This window comes from Pteropus medius, unplaced genomic scaffold, assembly GCF_902729225.1.
Source record: "Pteropus medius unplaced genomic scaffold, Ma_sr-lr_union100, whole genome shotgun sequence".
In the NCBI taxonomy this organism is placed as follows: Eukaryota; Metazoa; Chordata; class Mammalia; order Chiroptera; family Pteropodidae; genus Pteropus; species Pteropus medius.
Window position 1 is genome coordinate 9,154,307 of NW_024349804.1, and position 17,292 is coordinate 9,171,598.

General features: G+C 43.5%; 1 long non-coding RNA gene across 1 annotated transcript in view; it reads left to right on the top strand.

Moving 5' to 3' along the window:
- The window catches only part of LOC120582839 (uncharacterized), a 335,322-nt gene extending 320,304 nt beyond the window's left edge, over positions 1-15,018 (top strand). The window contains exon 7 of the long non-coding RNA XR_005647663.1: positions 13,706-15,018. This is a non-coding gene — a long non-coding RNA (uncharacterized LOC120582839). The remainder of the gene's footprint in view (positions 1-13,705) is intronic.
- Positions 15,019-17,292: the final 2,274 nt, after the last annotated feature.

Genomic DNA, 17,292 nt, shown 5'->3' on the forward strand with positions numbered 1-17,292 from the left:
GGCTTTGGCCATTTATACTTAATTTATGTTTTAATTTTCTGGAAAGAGCCCAGAGGAGCCCACTGCCCGATGGAGTGCATGATACAGGTTTGGTAAACAGAAATTAAAATAAAATAAAAATGTTCTAGTGCCTCTGGACACATCCAAAAACAGAATTAAGAGAGTCTAAATCCTCGGGTGAGAATAATCCTTCGATTCATCTTAAAAGGCAAAGTTTAAGGGGAGAGAGATGGGCGAAGGAAGAAATGGGAGCAGGGCATTAAAGTGACAGAATGTGGCATTAGGCATGGTTGAACGAGACTTAAATGTTGGCCCTGCCAGCCTTCCTGAAAAGGGAACATTATAGCCATGCAAAATCTGGATTTCACAGTGAGAAGGAATCAAACATAACACTTCTCACTCTGAATCACTTTACCCCAAAGAGGGTTTTGAATTGAGACCTTCATTACTGCCAATAACTGAGTTTACCTAAATAATCTCTAGCACTTTGGAGAGAGGTAAAGCCACTGCTGTTTGGCAGATTTAAAAAAAAAAAAGAAAAAGAGCAGGAATGATGTCCTAGAGAAACTTGACTTCCCTCGACCTCTTTAAAAAATTTCTCCTACTCCAGCCTCTCATCTCCGTAAGAATCCATCGTGCAAGGTGGGATATGGAGCCAGAGAAACAAGGTATCTTAGCTCGGGATTGCCCTTGCAGTAAATGCATGCCTTCACTCTTGGAAGGGGCGAGGGTTGGGGGAGAGATACTCACACCCACCCTATTTCATGTAATATCCATAGACACGTCCCAGGCCCACCTCTGGATTCAAAGAGCTGAATTTAAACAGAGGACTTTCAGAATTCCGTGTGACCAGCTCCACAATGAGTGAGCGGCTGCCGAGAGCAAAGCGCTTTGCTGGATCTGCGGTGAGACTTAGTAAGGCTGGGAGCATTCCTAGAAAGTCCCGTCCCTGTGTGCCGTTCTTCCAACCGAAGTTCTGTGCGGGCTCCAAGTTGATGCTTTTACTCTGGTTGTACAACGGACTTCCCCAGTCAGCAGTTAATAACATGAAACAACCTCCAGGTGCATCCGTCTGTATACCAGTCTAACGATGGCGAGAGAGGCAAACACTTTAAAAGTTCCTGCTATGCTCCAAGCTCTGTCCTGTGTACTTCCCTTGTGTTAACTAATTTAATCCCGACAACCACCTCACGTGGTTATCGTATTAGTTTCCTAGTACAAATGATCACAGACTGGATGGCTTAAAACAACGGAAATTTAGCCTTTCACAGCGGTGGAGGCCCAAGTCCAGACTCAAGATGTCAGCCACGTCGGTTCCTTCTGCCGGCTCGGAGAGCATTGGCCGCCGCCCGCCTCCTGGCTCCTGGTGGCGGCCAGCAGTCCTGGGCATTCCCCAGCTTGGGACTGGACTCCAGTCTCTCTCTGCCTCTGTCTACACGTGGACTTTCCCTCTGTGTCTCGGGACGTTTCCTTTCTGTCTTAAAGGGTGGTCGTTATTAGATTTAGGGCCATCCTAATCCAGGACGATTTCATCCAGGGATCCTGTCTTAATGACACGTGAAAGATGCTCATTCCAAGTGAGGTCGGGCTCCAGGTGGACATGTATTTTGGGACTCTGCTATTCAACTCACTACACTTAACGTCCTCATTCCATAAGTGAGGAAACGAACTCTAATTAAGTGGGTTGTAGAGGTTACGGAGCAGGTAGGAGAGAAAATCAAGTTTTGAGGCCAAAGTGTCTGAAACGTTGACCTTTAGGACCAAGCTACCACCCCACCCCGCTAGGGTACACCCTCCTTCTCCTCTGTGTTCAGTGTGTTTAGTGTGCCTGACTAAATTCTGCAGTGCGCTGCAATGCGCTGGAATTAACCTAACATGAGAATTAACGGAATCTGGATGCTGCAAGGGGTGGACTGTCACGGACGCTGCTGGTGCCCGACCAGGTGCCTAGGTTCCTTTAGCCTGGTTGGTTGATGTGCTCATCCTGCAGATGCTGATGACTCACACCTGCAGCCTGCTCTGGGAGATGGCCTTTCAGTGACCGAAGCTACCTTGACCCAAGGAGTGGAGCTTGGGTCGAGGTAGCTTCATCTGGATGTCCATCTTGCCCACCATCCAGTGGACACTGACCAATTGGGTCACAGGTACAAAAGCCCACTGCCTCATATCAAGGCAAGACAGACTCTGTGGTACAAAAATTTACATTTCCAAGCTCCCCTGGAGTTCGGGCTGAAGGTAAGCCTTCATCTGGCCGTCACCCTTGCCTAGCTCCATCTCCTTCCCTATTCTGCAGCTCCTCCTTCTCTCCTAGTTCTCCCAAGGAGAGCTCCCCGAGTAAATCACAGTGCACACAAGTCCCCAACCATCTTGAGCTGCGAGAACCGGGTGACCTTTACCACATGTCACTTCATTTAGTTCTCACAGTAACCGGAAAGGTAGCTGTAATGATCTCTACTTCAATATCGAGAAAATGAAACTCAGAGAAGGTCGGAGATGTGCCTGGTGCTGCTTGGCACGTGTGTGATGGAGCTCAGATTCAAAGCCAGGTTCTTCGTAACTCCCAAATTCCCTGTTAAACTCTCCCGCCTGCTAACGAAAACACTCAGGCTAGAGACAGCTGTGACCCGGAGTGGGTTGGTTTAATGAAAGTTTGTGGGCTTCAGAATCAGACACAATTGAGCACTTACTAATCAGTAGCTGTTTCTTGAAAAAAAAATTAGGCATTTGAAATTTTTTGTTTTTCGGAGTTATTCCTGTTTTCTTAGTTTGCGAAAGTGTTTAGGGCGATGTTTATAAAGTCCTCGAGACCCCACTTGGCACAGAGAACGCACTCAAAGTAGTTAGGTATTTTTAATGTCACTCTTGTCCTGTGCTGCAACTCATGAAGCTGAGATTTGTGACCCGCCAGTGCTGGGCCCAGTGTCCCAGGGGGGCACCTCAAGGTGACTCTTCAGCCCCCCAGTCTGCTTGACTTGTGACACAATCATTTCGAGGCAGCTGTCTACAGAGGTGCCTATCTGAAGCCAGAGATGGGGGAAAGGGAGGCTGATGTGCGGGAGTTAAGCATCCCTGAGGAAGGGAGAGAGGTGGCGTAGGTCACCCGGTGCGTTTCACTGTGTGTGACACTCTGGCCGAAACCCTATCCCGCGGGGCCTTCAGGTGAGCAATCAGAGAAAGTGGTTGAAATTGCTTCCATGTTGGTTTAGTTCTATCTCCTTCTAAAAGTTTCCATGCTGAGAGTGCTGGCCTGTGTGTGCGTGTGTATGTGTGTGCATATGTACGTAGGCGTGTATGTGTCTGTGCATACAGGTGTGCATATATATGTGCGTCTGCTTGTGCATGTATGTGTATATATGCGTGTGTGCATGCGTGTGCATGCATATGTATGTGCGTCTGTGTGTGCATACATGAGTGCTCGTGCGTGTGTGTTGGTGCTTTTTTCGTGTCTCTGTGTATGTGTGTATGCACATGCGCATGTGCGTGTGTGCGTGCCCACACTTGTGCGTGCCCTTGTGTTAAAGTCGGGGTCCTCATTCACACCTCGCTTCATTGTGGTCTTGCAGCTCTCACTCTTTCTTCTCTTCCTCCAATGCAAACTACGCTGTAAGAAGAAGGTCCCCCTCCGCGTACACTTTCGTGGATTCTCATTTGTTCGGACACCTTATTGTGGGACACATACTCTGTTTACAATTTATTCATCTACCTTCTGTTATTAAAAAAAATGCCTCTCTCTCAAAGACCCGTCGCCGACATCATGTCCATCACCCCCTCTTCCCATGGAGGCTTCTCCCCGATTCCAGGCAGAGCGAGGTGTCCTTCCTTCTTCGGCATCTTGCGGAGACTTCTGCTGCAGAAGCTGCTGTCCTGCTGAGCAGTGACGTGAGCCCTGGTCGGCTTCTCCCACGACATGCACTGTGGGGTCCTGTGAGATGGGCGCCGTATCATGAATTTTGGGCTTGGCAGACTTCGCGATATTACCTGGAACACAGTTTTTAAATAAAAGAACAATAAGTCAATTAAGGAATAAGGGAAAGGATGAAGCACTAAGCTTAACATTTCTAAATGTGGAATTCTGCATGGAATGGAGATGGAAAAGGTGGTCAGTCGTTGTCGGTTAAGTAATTTCCCCCAATTCTTTCCCCTTCTCTTTTGTGCCATTGTGGGCGGAAGTTTAGGCACGTTAGTTGCTTCGGCCAGCGGCATGTGGGTGGACGGGATTGGGTGCCAGTTCGAAGGCCGGCGTTACTCCTGGGCACCCATTCCTACTGTCCCTACGTCATGGCCTGCAGTGTGAAGACACACGAAGCAGAACCCCCTCAGTTGACCCCAGATCTGCAGCAAGAAGGGGAACCGCCCGGAGAAGCTCAACCTTGAGCAACAGAGGCAACCCAGCCAAGCCGATTATCCGGGATGAGAAATGATCGTGGTGTTAAGCTACTGAGTTGTGGGGCAATTTGTTACACAGCGTGATGGTGGCAATAGCTGACTGACATTTCAACCTCACACAGTTTTTATGAGGATTAAATCAGATAATTCATGTGTGTACTATGAATTATCTGATTTAATCCTAGAACATGAAAAGCATGGACATCAGGCATCACGATGATGAATGTCCCGGTTTTGCTGTCTTATAAAGCTAAGCCGTTTATGGAAAAGACTAGTTGGCAGAAAAGGAAAGCAAGAATCTGTCAGATTCAATGAGGCTGTCGCAGTTCAATCGGGCAGTTTTTTTGATATTTGCTAAAAGCCTTTGGTAGAATGTGAAGCAGGGTGATGTGCTTTCTTTAGGAAGGGCTCTGAGGATTCACACTTAGCATAAAAAAACCCACTTGGCACAGCGGCTCTCCAGCATAGAGGCTTATGTAACTGTTCCCGTCATCAGTGGGATGATCTGCTGGCTTTCCTGTGGCATTCTCGTTTCGCAAAGCACTTTGTTTGACAAGGCCTCATGTTAACCATTCTTTGGAGCCGATCTGTACACAAAAGCAGACAGCTAATTCCTAGAAAGTGCCAAAGAATGGGGCTTATAGGGCTCAAGCCAGTCGTCTCTGCTTTGTTTGTCGGTGGGTCCCACATTCTGATCTTCAACCCAACGCCCCTTCTGATCTCCAGACTAAGACGTCTCCCTGCTGCTGGTCATCCCCACCGTAAACGCCCAGACCCGTGTCACGCTCCACATGTCAAAGACGGAATCTATCTTCTTTCCCCGCCACCTCTTTCTCCACCTCTGCCCCAAACGTGGCTCCGACTATGCCCTTAGCTCAGTGAGTCCACCCAGTTTAGTACACCGGGACCTTGCGCCATGTTTTACCTGCCCCCGTCCTTTCTCGCTCTTTTTGCCCAGACATCTGAGATCTCGTTATTTCTCCAGGTGCCGTAGCACACTCCTCCCTTTCCTGGTTTACAGTGAAAACCTCTCTGGAGTTCTCTGCCTCAGCCTCGCTGTACCGTTTCTCTGTTCTCCAAGGTGGACTCTATGTGTACCTTTGCGTGTATTTTGGTGTCCATTTCATATGGCCATTATTGGCTGTGAGTTTCTCACCTTTAGGAGTCTTGTCCAGGATTTTGTTCATTCTCAAGGAATGTCTGGGGAAGCTAATCAGATTAATTAATTACTTCCGATTAGATCGCTTTTCTTTTTAACTAGTTTCTCTGGATAAATGTCTCTGCGTCTCCACTCCATCTATGAAAGCAGAACTGTCTTGGGGAGGAAAGACAAACATTGAGTCCATAACAAATACCAGGTAGCAGGGATCATTTGAACCTCGGTTCAGGGTAAAGCTTTTTATAAAAGGCGACATAGGGAAGACTCTTGCTTGGGGCAGCAGGCCTGAAAGAGGCAGCAGAAAATATGCGAAAGAGAAGGAGAAACTAACATTACAGAACAGATCGGATCCCCAGGAGCAGCTCTTCCTCCTCCACCTCCTTTGTCCGATTCATCTGCAGAGGCCGGGGGTAGAGAGAGGGGCCAGCAGGGATTTGAGCGCTGGGTGCGTCTGTCTGCAAAGGTTCACGTCTTACTCTGCCACACGTTAGTACGTTTTCCAGCTTCTTCTTTATAATTCAATTATATCATGAGTGAAACAAGGATAATTATAAGAGAACTTGCTTTTCGGGCCGTAGTGAGAAGTAAATGAAATACGGCCTCGTACGACTTCATACAGCTCTCAGTGCCCACGTCAATCCCCATTTGACAGAAGAGAAGCCATGCAGAACAGATGGGCATTTTGTCTAAGTGAGTGGTGAAGTTAGGTTGAGGATCCAGTCTCTTCTGAGTCTAAAGTCCAGGTACCTTCTGCCTTCCCGATAGTCCTTCTTTCTATGGATAGGGTGAGGGTGTGGTGGGGGGACAGGGGGGTCTCTAGGAACTTCACTTTCATTCCTCATGATCTTCTTTCTCCTGAACACCTGTCTCCATATTTTACCTGCTCCATCTGGCTGAAAGCTTTTTCTTCTTGAAGAACCAGCGGAGGTATGGCGTCCATGATTTGTTGATGGCATTAGCGGTGCTGCCATCTGGGATCCAACTCAGACCCTGATCCCTGGGGTCGTCCCAGTTAGGGGACGTCAGTAGCCCTTCCCAGTCCATGGGTGCCGGCGACTCGGAAGTCGGGACACCATTTACCTCAAAGGGCTACTGGGAATGGTTCCTGTTACAAAACACAACGATGTTTTCACGCATTCACAAGCTTTCTCAGAAAGGATGTCAGGAATCACAGTGAGGGTGCAGGCGAAGCAGACGACACCCACGCCCCTGCAAAAAACTTGGACCTGCTCCGAGTCTGGAGGGCCGGGACAAGCACACTCGGACACGTGAGGGAGGGAACGGCGGAGTCTCAAGTACCTTTCAGGTGTCCAGTACATTTCTTTCTTCAAGAAAGAGGGCCTTTTGTTTCTGGCGTGGCTTTAGGGGGATTAGTCTGGACAGGCAGAACACAAAAATCCTTTTAAGTCTCATCTTCTCTGAGACTTTCTGACAGCATTGGCTGTGACCTCGCTCTTGTCACCTGTCTGATCTTTCACTCCGGGACAGAAACAAAGGGGATGAAATTGAGGGCTGGGCAAGGGAGTCTGGTTTGTCAGCTCCCAGGTGTGAGGAAGAAAGGGCTGGTGGCAGGGGAGGGTGGCCCCTTGCTCTAAGGTCACCCTAAGGGAAGCCAAACTGCAAAGGGCCGTGAGGAATCACAGACGCCACCCCACACAGCAGGTTTATGGGTCAGCGAGGGGCAGGGACACTTTAATGAATGCAGCTGGTCATCATTTTAGTTCTTAGGAAAAGAAGAAAAGGCACAGACAACATAAGCTGTGCCGACTAACCATTAGGAGGATTAATAGTGCCTGAACTTGATGGAGAAGCCAGGGCTTGGGGTCAAAGGATAAACTGATTGGTGGGACCTTTCTGATGCCTGGATTTTGGTGAAGCTATTAGTGCCAATTAAAATGACACCAGGGAAGAGGCTGGAAAGCTGGGGGTCCTCAGAGCACGTCAGGAGAAGCGGTTTGACGGCCGAGACGTAAAGAAAGATGGGTGATTAGGAAGCATAATTTGCTCAATTACTTGTGATTTGGTAGAAGTTGGTTTTTAGGACTGTTTTCATAACCCAAAAATGGGGACCTTAGAAGCCTTTGAAATGAGGGCAAGGCACGTAGAGTGGAATAATTTCAACTCAGGGCAGACTTTACGAACGTAAGAGCTGCCATGCTGGATTGGGGTCACCGTGGCCCAGGACACCATCTTGTCTCTGACAGGGATGGAGAGGGAGGTGTGTGTGGGTGAGACAGATCTGTGAGACACGAGTCGAGGATGTACCTGAAGATTTCTTTATGGTCTGTCATGGGTTGCAATCTAGTTGGGCCACGGAAACTATTCGGACGCTACCAGTATGTTTGCCTTTCCTGCCTTGTGGAGGAAAACAGTGGTGTGCTGACCTCATCCCTTGTTAGCTGTGTGAACTCCGGCAAGCTGCTTAACTCTTAGACACTCAATGGCCCTATTGTAAATATAGATCAAATGAGAGCTACCCTCACGGAATCGTTTTGAACATTAAGTGGAAAAATAATAAAAGATAGCCACACTAGGATAGCGCTTGCAACTTACCATGTACCGAACTGAACACTTTATATCTGTGCACTCATCACTCCTCACAGAAATTTATGAGCATGGTTTTCGTGATCTTCATTGGACCGAGGGGGAAACTGTTCATATTGTACTTGGGCTTTATGTGGGCATAGAGCGTGGAGCTTGGTGGCTGTGGGCCTGCCCTCAGGCCTTCGTGTCCCCAAATCTACTTAAACCACAAATAGTGGGTGTTGGTGAATAAATTATTGCTTAGTTAAGTTCAAGTTGTTTCAGATATGTATTCTTTGAGTCTCCCAGAAGATTGGCCAAGTCACTGAGACAGAGTGAGATGGTTACATGCGTATTTTCCAATACAGAAGGGTCCTTCAGAAACAAGTAGAAACAGCTAGACTCCAACAGAACTTATGATCGCTTTCTTCCAGGTTTAGCTCTCGTGGTTCTAGAATCACTCTGACAAATCCTTACATCTTGAATTAAGATCATTGAGTCTAATACAGTGAATATTGCCTTTTCAAAGGTAATTGAAGTGATACACCCCTGGTTGCATTAGCCACTCTTTGTTCTTTAAAAAAAATATATATATATATATATATATGTATACACATATATATATATATATTTCAGCTTCCTTCAGAACAAGATGGGGCCTAAAACACATTCAAAGGAAGCTTTAAGCTTTTACATAGTTGTTACCTTTTCAAAATGTATAGACAAAATTATATGCATTGCAGTCATAACATTTTATTTCCAGTGATAGCCTGCTTCTAAAATAACTTGATTTCTTCAGGTTAGAAAGAATTCTGTTTAAAGAGTGGCAATAAACATGAGCTAAACATCTTTTTAAAAGGCACAGAGAGGGCAAAAACTAAGCTAACTTGTCATCAGTGAAGATGAAAGCTTGTCTCAGGAGGGGCTCTCACGAGCTTGGGTCAAATCCGGTAACGTGGCAGCGATGCGAGAGTGGATTTCACTATGTGTCTCCGTCACAGCCGCGCACACTCGACGCTGTGTACTTTTTTTCCTATGTCAATATCTAAATTTACTTATTTTTATTTATAAGTTGTTATTTTGAAATTTTTTCTCTCTATACTTTTTCTAATTTTTGAAACTAAATTTGTTGGGGTGACATTGGCGAATAAGATTATATAGGTTTCAAATGTGCAGTTCTACATCATCTGTGTATTGCGTTGTGTGTTCACCACTCAAAGTCAAATCTTTCATCACTATGTATTTGACCCCTTTACCCCTATTTACCAACCCCCTCCTTTTCCCTCTGGTGACCACTCAACTGCTGTCTGTTTGTTCGATTGTCTTATTCGTTTGTTGCTTTCATTTTATATCTCACATATAACTGAAATCTTATGGTTTTCAACTTTTTTTTGTCTGACTTATTTTGCTTAACATGCTATTTTCAGGATCCATCCATGTTGTCGCAAATGGCAGTATTTCATCTCTTCTTATGGCTGAGTAATATTCCATTGTATACATGTACCACATCTTCTTTATCTAATTGCCTATCAAAGGACATTTCAGTTCTTTCCATGTCTTGGCCACTGTGAATAATGCTGCAGAGAACACAGGGGTGCATATATCTTTATGAATAAGTGTTTTCACATTTGTCGAGTAGATACCCAGAAGAGGGATGGCTGGGTCATATGGTCATTCTATTCTTAATATTTTTGAGGAAGCTCCATACTGTTTTCCATAGTGGCTGCACCAATTTATACTCCTGCCAGCAGTGTGTGAGGGTTCTTTTTTCCTCACAGCCTCTCCAACACTTGTTATTACTTGTCTTGTTGATAATAGCCATTCTAACCGGTGCGAGGTGGTATCTCATTGTGGTTTCGATTTGCATTTCCTTAATAGCTAGTGAAGTTGAGTATCCTTTCAAGTATCTGTTGGCTGTTTGTATGTCTTCTTGGGAGACGTGTCTGTTCTGGGTTGTTTGGTTTTTTGTTGTTGACTTGACTTTTTGTTTGGTTTTTTGTTGTTGACTTGACTTTTTTTTTTTTAAAATATATATTTTGGGTATTAGCCCCTATCGGAGGTGTTGTTCGCAAATATCTTCTCTCATTTTGTTGGTTGTCTCTTTGTTTTTCAATGGTTTTGTTTTGCAGAATCTTTTTAGTTTGATATCATCCCATTTGTTAATTTTTGCTTTTATTTCCCTCACCTTTTGGGTCAAATTCATAAAATCCTTTCTAAGATCAAGGTCTATAAGTTTAGTACCTATGTTTTCTTCTATGTATTTTATTGTTTCAAGTCTTATATTTAGGTCCGTGATCCATTTTGAACTATTTTTTGTGTATGGTGATAAATAACAGTCTAGTCTCAGTCTCTTGTGTGTGGTTTTCCAATTTTCCCAGCAACATTTATTGAAGAGAGTCTTTTCTCCATTACATGTTTTTGGCTCCTTCATAGAAAATTATTTGCCCAAATATATGTGGGTTTATTTTTGGGTTCTTAATTCTGCTCCACTGGTCTGTTTGTCTGTTTTTTTTTCTGCCAATCTCATGCTGTTTTGATTATTGTCACTTTGTAGTATAATTTGAAGTAGGAAACCTCCAGCTTTGTTCTTTTTTTCTCAGGATTGCTTTGGCTATTCGGAGTCTTTTGTCGTCCCTTACAAATCTGATGATTTTTTAATTCTATTTCTTTAAAGAATGCCATTGGAATTTTGATGGGGATTGCATTAAATCTGTATATTGCTCTGGGTAATATGGCCATTTTAACTATATTGATTCTTCTAATACACAAACATGGAATATCTTTCCATTTCTTTGTGTCTTCTTCAATTTCTTTTAATAATGTCTTGTCCACATCTTTTAATTTTATTCTTAGGTATTTTATTCTTTTTTGTTGCACTTGCAAAAGGAATTGTTTTTTTTTTTTCATTTCTTTTTCTGACAATTCATTGTTAGAGCATAGGAACGCTATGGATTTTTGAACATTGATCTTGTATCCTGAAACTTTACTGTATTTCTATTAGTTTTTTTTTTTTTTTGGTGAATTCTTTAGGATTTTCTGTATAAAAAATCATGTCATCTGCAAAAAGTGACAATTCGACTTCTTCTTTCCCAATTCAGATGCCTTTTATTTCTTTCTCTTGCCTGATTCCTCTGGCTAAAACGTCCAGTACGTGTTGAATAACAGTGGTGAGAATGGGCATCCTTGTCTTGTTTTTGATCTTAGAAGAAAAGCTTTCAGCTTTTCACTAGTGAATATGATATTCGCTGGTGATTATCCTACATGACCTTTATTATGTTGAGGTATTTTTCTTCCATTTTATTAGGTGTTTTAATCATAAATGGATTATGCATCTTGTCAAATGCTTTTTTTCTGCATCTATTGATATGATCATATGATTTTGATCTCTTAATTTGTTTATGTGGTATATCACATCGATTGATTTGCTTATGTTGAACCATACATGTGCCCCTAGAATGAACCCCACTTGGTCATGATGTATTATTTTTTTTAATATATTGTTGTATTCAGTTTGCTGGTATTTTGTTTAGGATTTTTGCATCTGTGTTCATTAGACATATTGGTCTGTATTTTTCTTTTTCATGTGTTATCATTACCAGGTTTTAGTATCAAGGTAATATTGCTTCATAAAATGAGTTTGGAAGTATTGCCTCTTCTTCGATTTTTAAAAGAGCTTGAGAGGGACAGGTATTAAATTCTTTGACTGGTTAGTAGAATTCACTCATGAAGCCACTACTATTGACATTTTAGGTTGGAAAGTTCTTTGTTGCAGGAGCCATCTTGTGCATTGTAGAATATTTTGCTGTATCACTTATCTCTTTCTGCTAGATGCCAGTAGCACCAACATTCCCAGTTATGGCAACTGGAAATATTTTCAGGCATTGACAAATGGCTCCTGTGGGGATGAACTCTCCCCTGTTGGGAATCAGTGATTTATGTTTATATCAGGGATCAGTAAACTTTTTTTTTATAAGGGCCATATAATAAATGTTTTAGGTTTTGAGAACCATATAACCTCTGTCTTTGTTACTCAATTCTGATCATTGCAAAAGAAGCTGTAGGAAATACATAAATAAATGAGCATGGCTGTGCTCCAATAAAACTTTATTTACAAACAGAAGATGGACTGGATTTGGACCATGTGCTATAATGTGCCAACCCCGATTTATGTCACTGTGAAATAACGCGGCATGATGTGGTAAAATATGGTGCTTGGTATTGAGTGAAAAACAGCATATCCATTCAAGAATCAAATGAATATCACTGATAACACCACCCATCTACTGTCATGTTCCCAATACCTGTACTGACATGGTCATGTGCACACATGTTGTTAGTCAAGGATAAAATTTTGAAATCTTACTATATATGTTTAATTTTCTATCCTGATGTTTTTCATGTAACATTATTTATAACATAAATAATTTTTTGGTTTTGGACATTCTTTTTTTTAATTCATTTTTATTATGGTGACATTAGTTAACAAAATCCAATAAGTTTCAGGAATCAATTTAACAGTGACACACACACACACACACACACACACACACACATTGCATAATGTGGACATTCTTGAAAAACATAATTTTTAATGGCTGTGTAATTATCCATTTTATTGATGTAGCAAAATGGATTCATCATTCCCTGTAATTGGATATTTTAATTTTTCCCATTTTTTTCCTATAATGTGCATAATGGTACACTGAATATCTTTATACAGATATCTCTAGTAATTTCTATGGGACAGATTTCTAATAGTAGATTTTCTTATTTGAAGAATAAGGATAATTTTAAAGGCCCTTGATCATTTGTACAAATGATCATTTGTACAAATGAGGCCCCTCTGGCTAATCCGGCCTTCGGAAATTTTCTGCTAGTTCTTATTCCTATCAGCGAACTAGACATTTTGAACTGAATTTCACGCTGCATAATAAGCCACAGGCAGGCAGGATACACAGCTCCTGCATTTTACTCATCCCCACAGAGAACCCCGCATGGTGTCTGCTGTATACACTCTCAGGTAATGGTCCGTATGTAGAGTCAAACACAGAACTCTGACACTGGGACATATGATACTGTCATATATTTGAAATTCGTCTCCACTTTTTGAAACTACACTGGTGTGCTGTCATACATGGAATGACCCCACCAGTTTGGGACAAGCAGTAAAGGCGACAGTCTCGGCACCCAAATTGCCTAAGTTGACATGTCACAGGTTGAGTGGGTGTAAAAAAAAAAAAAAAAAAGTCATAGGACTCACATAATGGAGTTATTGACATGAAAGAGAGACCAGGAGGGGTCCTGTTTCCCTGCACAATTCTAGGATTTGTGTCCTTTACATGCGCGGAATATTACCATTAGGAAAATATCATTTATGTGGATCATTGGATTTCCTGTTTTTAATCCCTGCAAGCATTCTGGCAATCTTCAGAGCTAGCAGAAACCACAGTCGTGCCGTACAGAAACCCCAGCTTGCACAGGCCACCCAACCCTAAGGGGAAATGTCTTATAACCGTTTTTTTTTTTTCTCACAACTCCTCCAGGCCCAGGTGAGACAGCTAACCAGACTGCAGACCCGGGCTCTGCTCAAGGAACAGCGAGACTGAAATCTATCACGTCTTGTGTTTTATCCTCCAGGACTGAGTCAAATATGGAATGGGACGTCTGAGCCACACTAATTTTTCCAGAGAATACCCAGAGAGGCCCAGTTCTTTGCTTCTGAGCGCTGGTTTTCTGTGTCCTGGGCTCATCTCACAGAGCAGATTGTCTGTGCTGGATCAGTTGTCAAAAACCCTCCAGGCTTCATCTCAGCAAGTTCCAGGCAGACGTGTTTGAAAAACCTAACATTGCAGTGCTGTCAAGGACTGACCCGATGTTTTCAGCATTCTCGGCCTAATCACGTACTTTTAAATGTCAGGTACGGATCCTTCGGCCGTGAAATGAGATCTCGATCACTATTAACTCTCAAGGGTGCCGGCCACTGGATCAGCACAGAGAACAGGTTCTGGAAGCCCTGTGGCTGTTTTCCAGGTGCAAATGAGTCAATGCAACCTGGGCACCGTGAAGGGAACACACATCCCCACGTCAGGCTATCTATGATGGCTCCACACTGTTGACAGTGTCTTACGGCGCTTGCCACTTACCTTAGCTTGTCACTGAGAAGGTGACATAAGTTTGAAGACCTCACTTCCTTCACACATTTACATAAATGCCATCTTCCTGGTGAGGCCCCTCTGGCTAATCCGGCTAAAATAGCAACCTGGGACGCACACCTGGCGCTCTGTGCACCTTCTTCATCACCTGAGCCCTCATCCCTGCTCAACATGCTCTGTGTTCACTTAGCACCCTGTGTCCGTCTGTCTCCACGAACTGTAAGCTTTACAAGGGTAGGTTTCAGTGTGTGTGTGTGTGTGTGTGTGTGTGTTTCTATTTTTGTTTGCTGCTTGGATCCCTAAAACAGTCGACACTTTGGAAGGCAATGCCCAGTAGCTAAGCTTCCTTCTTGGCCAATTTAGAAGCTTCTGAGAACAGCCACTACCTGTAGTGTCTAACGAGTGCTCGAAACGTTTTTAGGGATTTAATCGAACAGTTGCCACTCTTATATCTAGAGGAGAGAATAATGATTGATAAATAACATCTTTAGTCTTTTGCTTAATGGATCTGCTTTTAAATGGAGAGGGCGTTACACATTCTAATACGTAGCCCGACCCTCAGTACCTGCCAGCCACTGTTTTGTTTTCACAGTGGTCCTGTGGGTTGATTTATTACCATTTCCATCATACCGATTAAGAAAGTGGAAATTAAGGTTGAGAGATGTAAAATAGCAGCCCAAGTCACTTCAGTTGTCCAAATTAGCAAGTAGCAGTGCTGATACGTGGACTCAGAGCCCTTTGAGTTCAAAACCCAAAACCCTTCCCCTGTATGAGGCGAGTCTGTGGGATTCTTCAAAGCACAGGGGGAAATGTGGGATAGGACTTACTTTGCATTGGCGATGAAGTCCCTAAGGTGTACACATGCCCTCTGAAAGCGCTTTTTTTTGTGTTTGTTTCCTGATCAGGACATAATTACAATATGAAAATTTTTATGGGAGTTTCATCTCAGGAATCCAAAGCATTTAAAACACATTAATTAATTTTCAAAACTCTCAAGGTAGGTAGCAAATGATTTTGATAGAAAATTAACTATAATATGAACATAACAACACCTAAAATGTTAGAGAGTTGTCTTAAGGAAAAGCATAAAGACTCCCACAGTTAGAGGGGAGGATACTTATTAAAGCAAAGTGGAAGACGAACCAAATCTGAGAAGTTTTAGGATCTCTCACCATAGATGGATGACTGTAAGGGAGCAGTGTTTTTCTGTGTTCTCTGATTAGTGAGATTGACTGTTAGTTCTCAGCAAACATATTGTCATATCTCCAGAAAGAATTATTTTTGCCTGAAAATATAGCATAAGCAGCACATATATCATTCAGTTCAACACTTATTTTATACCAACTACGTAAGTCACGTAGGATAAGATGGTGACTATTGAATAAAACATGATGTATCATCTACTCCTGTGTAAGGCAGCTGAGTAGAAAATGCCAACATGAATGCTCCATTCACCATGATTTCCTGGCTTCTCTTCTCTTCTGTGACCATAGCAATGTTCACTGAAAGGCAAATTTGTCTTCTCACCTCACTCTGAATTGAAGGCTTGAGAATAACACCAGATAGCATCTTCAAGTTCCACATGTCTAAGGAGCACTTACGGTTTGTCCAGAATAAGCCCGGAACTGGGCTGAGCCCTGAACGTTCAGAGGTGACTAACTTGGTCTATGTGGTTTAGGATGATATGGAAGATGGGGGAATTTACCTGAAGAAAATTGAAACACGTAGAGATGAATGACTATCAGAGTTCCCACAGCCAAACATTGATGGAGGCGGGACTCAGACTGTGATGTTGGAATAAAATTCGATGATCTTTTGGCTTTGATCTTGCTTTCTTGCCAAGGGGCGTATGCAGCTAACTTCCTGTGTGCAGTCACAGCTTTTGTTTGCCTAAATGTCCCCCTGAACCTTGGAACATTATTTACTTTGTCTTTGAAAGAGATCTCGCCACTTGAGGTTTGGGTGTTGTTGACTGAAATGGGATGTATTCCTCAACTAGGGCGGCTGTAACAAAGTACCAGAAACTGAACGGCTTAAACAGCAGACATTTATTGTCTCACAGTTCTGGAGCTTAGACGTCTGAGATCAAGGTGTGGGCAGGCTTGTTTTCTTCTGAGGCCTGTCTCCTTGGCTTGTGGGTGGTCACCTTCTCCTTGTGTCTTTACACGATGTTGCCTCTGGGTGAATTAGGGCCCACCCTGATAACCTCATTTTAACTTATTACTTCTTTCAAGACCCTCTCTCCAAATGCAGTCACATTCTGAGTTACTGGGGGTAACACATGAAGTTTGGAGGACACAATTTATCCCATACCACTGGCTGTACAGAAACAGTGAGCTCGGGAACCCAGAGGCAAGATGATGCCTATGAAATAATAGGTACTTTAAATTCATGCCGAGGACATCACATGCTCTATTCCACATCTATGACACCACAGCCTAGCAAATTATGTTTTACGGTGCCTGTCTCCTAGGTCAGTTAGCTAAGCAAGGTTTAAGTAATTTCCCTAAGGTCACATGGCTAAGTGGCACAGGCTAGGGTTCATGTTGACCTCTGGTCTCTTGCAGGTCGCTCCCCAGCTGAATCCAAATTCTGTTGCACACCGAGGGGGTGCTCTAGCTGAAACCCATCACAAAGCTTTAACTCAGAGCCTGACAGTTCTTAACCCACGAGGGACAAAGGCCCGGTTGGTGATGAGAAACAGCTGAGACCAGAGCACTGTGACTCCCAATGTGGCATCAAAAGTCTGTCATGAAAGGCCACTTAGCCAGGCCCAAAAAGGCTGAAGGAGACTTAAGTACTGCACGCTCTTAAATGCCGAAAGCAACAACTCTCCGCCAGCCAGGCTCGAAATCAAAAGCACAAGGCCATCGCCTCTCTGAGGGGCAGCCTGTCTCCCAGGAATGTGGCCATGATGAACGAGAAGTGTGTGCAAAGTGCGAGCCCTTGCCCCCGAGGGTGCTGCGTAAATGCCGGGCAGTATACTGCTGTTTATTTGGGCTACCCAAATGCACCGCGCTGAACAATATTTCTTTCACTGACAACCGCGGTCATTGTGGTGAAAAGGTTTAT